The sequence below is a fragment of the Vipera ursinii genome, assembly GCF_947247035.1.
Source record: "Vipera ursinii genome assembly, chromosome: 3".
In the NCBI taxonomy this organism is placed as follows: Eukaryota; Metazoa; Chordata; class Lepidosauria; order Squamata; family Viperidae; genus Vipera; species Vipera ursinii.
Genome location: NC_139516.1, coordinates 104,688,755 through 104,697,413, shown reverse-complemented (window position 1 = coordinate 104,697,413; position 8,659 = coordinate 104,688,755).

The following is an 8,659-nucleotide window of genomic DNA, read 5'->3' as shown; positions in this document are numbered from 1 at the left end:
CTATATCTTATCTAGTCAGTGGGAGAAGCTTCAAAGTTTATTGCAGGACATCCTGGCTACGTGCCAGGTTGTAAAGCCTTTTGTTTTAATCAACCATTGTGCACGCATAACAATGCTTAGCTGAGATGGAGAAATCACTCCTTTTTTACACTACAAGAATGAACAAATATGGACATGAATATGTTGATATGACTGGACGTCTCTAATGCAAAATGTAAGTCTTTGCTTCAAGTTCCTGGACAATAAATATTTGTTTTACAATCATTTTTGTTGAGTTATGCTGTCTGGAATCTTGGATTACAAAGCATTTTAGTTCGTAGTTCCAGAACAGTGATTGTTCAAAGTTACAACAGCACTGGAAAAAATGACTTATGACAATTTATCACATTTGGTCACATGATTAAAATTCAGGCACTTGGCAACTGACTCATATTTATGATGGTTGTAGTGTCCCCAGTTCATGTGGGCCCCTTTCCGGCCTTCTGACAAGCAAAGCCAGTGAGGAAGCCAGATTCACTTAACAACTCTGTTACTACATTAACAGCTGCAATGATTCACTTAACAATAATGGCAAGAAAATGGGGCAAAACTTCCTTAACAAATTTCCCACTTAGCAACAGAAATTTTGGGCTCAGTTGTGGTTGTAAGGACTACCTGTATTAAAATCCCATCAAATAAATAATAAGTGGTAGTAGTGGTCAATATTATTAATGTCCTATGCCAGGGGTCTTCAAACTTGGCCCTTTTATGACTTGTGGACTTGAACTCCCAGAATTCCTCAGCCAGGCATGCTGGCTGAGGAATTCTGGGAGTTGAAGTCCACAAGTCATAAAAGGGCCAGGTTTGAAGACTCCTGTCCTATGCTAAGCACCTTGGGCTCTAAGCCTACTTCTCAGTTCTCGATCTGTAACTACAATCTCCGCATCCTTCCATTTAAGATCAATGTTTTTCAGATCTTCCTGAAATGTTTGGCACCAGGTTTTCTTTGGCCTTCCTCTTTGGCAGCAAATGTGTCAGTTTTAATACTTAGTACAGTAAAAATTGATAAATATAACCTTCAATGGGGATCTTTTATAGATCTTCATAATTTTTAAACATGAGTAGGGGTGCTGAGAGAAACATGTTTAAGACATAGTGACTAAGATAAAACTAAGGATATCCAGTATATTAGGTATATGATCAGTGTTGATTAATATAACATATGTAGGTAGTCCTAAATGACTTACAACCATTCATTTAGTGACTATTCAAAATTGCAACAGCACTGGAAAAAGTGACTGTTTTTCACACTTAGAATTGTTGCAGTTTCCCCCTGGTCACATGATCAACATTTGGACTCTTGGCAACAGTGTCCCAGTGTCAGGTGATTACCTTGTGCGACCTGACAAGCAAAGTCAATGAGGAAGCCTGAGTCACTTAACAACCATGTTACTAACTTAACAACTGTAGTGATTCACTTAACAACTGTGGCAAGAAAAGTTGTAAAATGGGGCAAAACTCATTTAACTGTCTCACTTAACAACAGAAATTTTGTGGTCATATTGTGGCCACAAGTTGAGGATTACTTGCATGCACTTTGTACTTTCTGTGAGCTTCCAGATATTCTTTGGTGAGAGAGGATGGTTGTGTGGGCAAGACAACATATCTGTCATCCATTATTGTGTGCAGAACAGGAATATTATATTTGTTGGACTTCCGGTTCCTGTTTTTCAATGGAACAGTCTGAAGATTCGGAATGCCGAACCCTTCGGCTGAAATTTCTTTTTGTTGGGGACCCTAAGGGGCCAGAACCCACCCTGAAGGGGTGGAATGAAGGAAGGAAATCCCAGGGACTTAGGAGAGATGGCAGTCTCCCCGAACAGTCCAGGAGAAGCCTCCCAGAAACCAACAGAAGAAAAGGCTGGCTAACTCCAGGTCCAGCCAAAGCTAAAAGCAACGGAAGTCATAAGCTTTTAAACTAAGTGAATTTTAAACAGCATGCTTGAATCTGGGTAAGAATATTGATTTTCTCTATCCTACCTATTTTCCTGAAGAAGAAAGTCCCAGAAATAAGAGATCTATGGGGAAAAAAGGAGGGGGATTCTACTCCCTCCTTTTGGTTACCAGAAGCGGCAAAACTTACCCTTTAGAGAGAGAAACAAAAAAGACTAGAAAGACCTGAAAAATGAGCAAACGCTGACACTTACTGGTGGGGGAGGATTTTTTTTCTCTGACCCTCAAAGTTCTTTAAAAATGCAGCTGTGTAAACAAAGTGAGAGTAACCAATCTGAAGCAATGAATACTTTACAAAAGGAGACATATGATAAGCAGCAACAATTTCAAAGGACAATTATTTTAAACCACAAAGAAATACAGAACAACTTTGAGAGTATGAATCAACTATCTCCAACTTAATTTCACTCCAAGAAATTTTCCAGGAAAATACAGTAGAGATAACTGAACATAATTCTGAGAATAGAGACTTAAAGATGGAACCATATTAAAATAAAAAATATGATTTAATTCAAATGGGAAATATTTCAACACGTCCAAGCAACTTTGAAGATAAGGAAACGAATGAGAAAAAAATACTTTACAGGGAAATGAATGATGCAGCAAAACACACTGATTAAGAAAGGCAATGGCCTGAGAAAAAAGATCAAAATGGAAATCAAGAAAATAGATGGTGGGACTTATCAGAGAGAATACTTAAAAAGAAACATTTGTTTGAATATGGCTAAAAATGGAAAAGCTTTGGAATATATTACTCTTAGAGAGATGAATTTTTTTGTTAACTAATACAATAAGAAACATTTGTTTGAATATGGCTAAAGAAATGGAAAAACTTTGGAATATATTACTCTTAGAGGGATGAATTTTTTTAATTAATAGAATATGTTTTTTTTCTTTTTTCTTTCTGTAAAAAAAAGTTGAAATGATCTAAATAAAGAAAGTGTTTTAGTTATTTAAATGTGACGATAAGGAAAGCATTAAAAATGTGTTTTGAATGAGAGTTAAAGGATTAGACGATTGGATCTACTGAATGGAATGCTTAAAGTTTAAATAGATTAAATACATTCTCAGCTATGGTAAAAAAGAATAAGAAATTGAGGGAATAAATATATACTAAATTAGGAGGGATACATATTTTAAGTCGTATGTTATTTTTTGTATCTCAGTGTTTTTTTCTTTTTTCTTTCTTCTCCCCCCCCCTCTTTTTTGTCTCTCTCCTCTTTCCTTTTCTCTTTCTACTTTTTTACCTATTGATTAAGAAATATAAAGGTATGAGAGGGCTTATATGGAAAAAATGGAATCAAATCCACCAATGTAAATGTAGTTAAATGTTGAGAAAATTGTCACTAGTAAGAATATTTAGAATTTGGGGACTTCCTGTTTGGCAGCATCGAGACAAGTTGGGAAAGTCAATGCTCGGCTTTCCAGCTTGGTTTTTTCTTCATCTAGCGACCCTTAAAGGGTCAGAAAGTTGAGGAGGGATACTTCAGGAGCTCAGATCAGGGGGCACCCGATCAGAGCGAACTGTAGGACCCTCTGGAAAATGAAACAAAGGGAAAGGCTGTTTTATATCTTTGGCCATAGATGTCTCCCACAGGGAGCAAAGTATTTAAAAAAACAGCGGAATTTCAACTGCGTGTTGAAGCTGGGTGAGCAAGATGTTTACTTCTCTTCTCTTATAAATGTTGAGCCCCTGATTGGAAAGAGCTGGAATGTAAAGAACCCCCAGAAGATTTACAAGCAGCGAGTAATTACATGGGGGAGGAAGAGGCTCTTTGTTAAAAATACTGGACATTGATAAATAAGCTAAGGAGGACATCTAGTGGTGAAAAAAGAACAAAATTTTTGTAACATTCTCTGTTGACTGAAATTCAACCTTGGAAACAGCTGCAGCTGATAAAGCTGCTTTGTTATGAAACTGAGACTCAAAGTTACTTCTATTGAATTTGACTAAATCTAAACAGATGTTGTTTTGGCTATAGAGTGTAAACTTCAAAATGACTTCATCGAATATTGCTAGACCTATGAAAAAAACTTCTTCTGCACCCTCAGTAGGACAATCTAGTCCTACAACACAGGGATCTATGTTGCAAAGGGAAAAGACCACAGCTCAAAGTGAAACACAGACTTCATCAAAATTTCTTCAGGATCTTATGTTAAAGAATCAAGAGACTTTGGGAAAAAAACACTTAGAGACACAAGAAAATTATAAAACCACACAAGCATCACTGGAGAAGTTAAATGAAGAAATTTTGGATATAAAGGGAAAATTGGAAACTCAAAATCAAATGATACTAAAAATCAACAGAAGATATGTAAGATTGAAGAAAAAACAGATGATAATGACAAAAAGATAGAAATCTTACTGTGAGAAAATGAAAAATTAGACAATGAAATTAAGATTTTAGAGATGGCAAATGCGGAACACTATTTAAGGTTCCAAAATATCCCTGAAGAAAGAGCGGAAAACATAGAAGAGGTGATTATTGATATCCTGGAGGAGGCTCTGAAAGCAGACCGAGGGGAAATTCAACTTGAACTCGATGGGATATTTTGCTTCAACTCAAGCTACGCAAGAAGAAATAAATTACCAAGAGAAGTACATGTACGGTTTGCAAGGAAGACAACAAGAGATGAAATACTGTGGAAAGTAAGAGATGAACCAATACAATATAAAAATAAAGAAATTGTGGTCTTAAAACAGATACCTAAGAGAGTCAGAGATTCACGAAGACAGTACCATTTTTGACTACGAAGTTGATGGCTAATGGCATAAACTTTAGATGGTTGATGCCAGAAGGCATCTTAATAAACTGGAACAATACAAGATATAGACTTGATTCAATTTGAAAAGCAGAAGACTTTGAAGAGAAGAATAGGTCAATTTTGGATGAAGGAGTAAAAAGAGGTCAAGGGGAGAGTAAAGAACAGAAAAAGAAGAAGAGAAGACTCAAGGAGCAACTGCACAAACAAAAGAACAGAAAGAGGAAGGTCTTCAAAAGGGGGAGGATGAAGGACCTGCTAGAGAACAAAGAACTACTAGATTGGTTAGACCAAAATATAAGTAAACGGAAATGGATAAAGAAAGTGGATTTTTTCCAGTAAATATAAATGGACTGAACTCTCCAATTAAAAGAAACAAGATTTTAGGAAACTATGGACACTGAATTTGGATATAATTTGTTTGCAAGAAACACATATAAAAGCACAACATCATAAACTATTGGAATATCCAAAAATTGGAAAACTTTATTATACATCAGCACAACAGAAAAAAGAGGAGTAGCTCTATATATTAAAGAGACAATAAATTTGAAAATGGTATATTCAGATGAAGAAGGAAGAATATTAATGGTAGAAATTTATCTGCATCAAAAACAAATATTATTAGTGGCAATGTATGCACCGAATAACAATCAAGAAAATTTTTATAAAAGTCTACATAGAAAAATAATAGAATTGGAGTATCAAAATATCTGTTTGCTAGGAGATTTTAATGCAATAACAGATGGAAAAATTGATTATAAAAGTAACAAAACAAGGTAAAATGGTAGAGGAAGATTACCTAAGACATTTTTTGACATGGCGGAGGAAATTGGAATTCAAGATATTTGGAAGGAAATAAATCCACAAAAATTACAATATACTTTTTACTCAAATAGCCAGAAATCCTGGTCAAGAATTGATATGATTTGGATGACTGCTGACTTGAGAATGAATGTGCAGGACACTGAAATAGAAATAGGCACATGGGCAGATCATAACCCTCTGAAAATGACTTGGAAAGAGACACAAAAAAGGTCAAGATGAACTGTTCCATATTAAAGGAAAAAGAATTTATAGAGTTAACCAAAAAGAAATGGAACTATTTTTTAAAGAAAATAGAAAAGAAGATACTAAGATACAAAATCTATGGGACACAGCTAAAGCATACTTTAGAGGTATAGCAATATCATATATGGCAAGGAAAAATAAACAGAGAAAACAGCAATATGCATTATTAAGAAAAGAATTTGGAAAGTTAGAATTAGAATTGCAAAAGAATCCGCAAAAAAGACTTTAACAAGAGATATGGATATGATAAAACATAAATTAAATTTGTTAGATTCAGAAAAAATGGCAGAACAGATAAAAAGAGTGAAGCAGAATTTCTTTGAAAATGCCAACAAGCCGGGAAGATGGTTAGCTTAGAAACTTAAAAAACAGAAAGAAAAAAAAGATATATAATCTACTGGATGGGAAAGGTTATTTACAATATAAAAATGAAGAAATAAAAAAGATAGTTAAAGAATTTTATAAGGAACTGTATGATAAAAAGGAGACTTCAAAAGAGAAAATTGTAAAATACTTGAAAGATAGTAACCTTCCGAAGATTTCAGAGACATTTAAAAATATGCTAGATGAAGGAGTTACAATGATGGAAATAACAGAGGCTATATAGAGACAAAAAAATGGTAAAGCTCCTGGTCCAGATGGACTTCCGGCAGAACTATACAAAAGTTTACAAGATATATTAAGTGATCCATTGAAAGATGTTTGTAATGGACTTTTATTAGAAGCCAAAATGCCGATGACGTGGATTGAAGCAAACATTACCTTAATACCAAAAGATGATTCAGATTTGACTCAGATTAAGAATTATAGACAGATTTCATTACTTAATGTGGATTATAAAATGTTTACTTCAATAATGGCGGAAAGACTGAAAAAATATCTGGTTGAACTTATACACCCGGATCAAAATGGCTTTTTACCAAAGAGACAAATTAAAAACAATTTAAGAATGATAATAGATGTACTGGAATACTATGAACTACATCCAGGGAAACAAATGGCATTAATATTTTTAAATGCTCAAAAGGCATTTGACAATCTTTCATGGCAGTTTTTGATTCATCAATTACAAGTAATGGATTTTGGACAGAATTTTATAAATATGGTAAAAACAATATATAGTAAACAAACTGCCAAAGTGATTGTGAATGGAGATTGTACTGAGAGCTTTGAAATAAGGAAAGGCACAAGGCAAGGATGCCCTCTATCCCCTCTGTTATTCATTTTCACTTTGGAAGTTTTAAATCGAAACATAAGACAAGATGCAGAAACTAGAGGTTTGGAGATAAAGGGTGAAACATATAAATTACAAGCATTTGCTGATGATTTGGTATTTATTTTGGAAGATCCCTTGGAGATGATTCCAAAATTGTGGGGGAAATTAGAACAATATGGTGAAGTAGTGGGATTAACAATTAATAAGGAAAAAACTAAGATAATAGTTAAAAATGTTATGGATAAGCAAAAAAGTTGAATATCAGAAGTGACAGAGGTACAGATAGTGAAAAAGGTAAAATATTTGGGTATATATTTATCAGCTAAATGTTCAACATTAAAAGAAGATAACTATACAAAATTATTGAAACAAATAAAGTTAGACCTGGAAAAATGGAAGAATTTAAAATTGTCTCTATTAGGAAGGATAGCTACAATTAAAATGAATATATTGCCTAAGATTTTATTTTTGTTTCAGACAATTCCGATAAAAATTGGAGAATTTTTTTTAAAGAGTTGAATTCTTTAGTTTTGAAGTTTGTATGGCAAGGAAAAAAAGCTAGAATAAAGAGGAAAACTTTGCAAGATGCTAAAGAAAATGGAGGTTTTGGTTTACCTGAATGGGCTTTGTACTATCAAGCATCTGTATTGACATGGGTGAACGAATGGATAATGCTTAGGAATAAAAGGTTGTTATGCTTGGAGAGACATGATTTACAGTTGGGATGGCACGCGTTTTTGTGGTATGGGAAAAACAAAATTCATGGATATTTTCAAAACCATTGTATTCGAAATGCTTTGATAACAGTATGGAAAAAAATTAAAATGAAAATATATGTAAAAATTCCAGGATGGTTATCAACAATTGAAGCTTTTTCACATGTAAACTTGTTAGATTTTGAAAAAAACTTGGACGTATAGAGACATTTTAAATATTGATGGGACATTAAAATCGAAACAAGAACTGGAACATCAGGGTATCAACATGTCATGGTGGGTATGATTACAAATACAAAACAGATATGAAAAAGATATGAAAATGTATGGATTTTATAAAGAACAAAATGTGTTTATTAACTTCTGATGAGAAATTAATTAAAAACTGTATAATTTTTTGTTAACTTTAGAGATGGAAAGTGAACAAATTAAAGGGACAATGATAACGTGGGCGGAAAACTTTGGTTATAACGTAGAATTAGAAGAATGGCAAAAATTGTGGGAGAGAAATTATAAATTGACAATGTCAACTGCATACAAAGAAAACTTTTACCTCCAGCTAGATTAGCAAAAATGTTTAAAATGTATCAGGCAAATGTTGGAAATGTAAACATAACTTAGGTACATATTATCATATTTCGTGAACATTGGAAAAAATACATGCTTGGCTAGAAAAAATATTAGGAGAACATGTAGCATTTAATCCCGAATTTTTTTTATTAGGTATAGTACCAGAAAAGACTAACAAACAAAATTTATACTTGGCTTTACATATTGTAACTGCAGCAAGAATAAGTTATGCACAATGCTGGAAAAATGAACAACTACCGTCAGAAGAAGAGGTAATAAAGAAGATATTGGAATGCGCAGAGATGGACAGATTAACTATGAGACTAAAAGA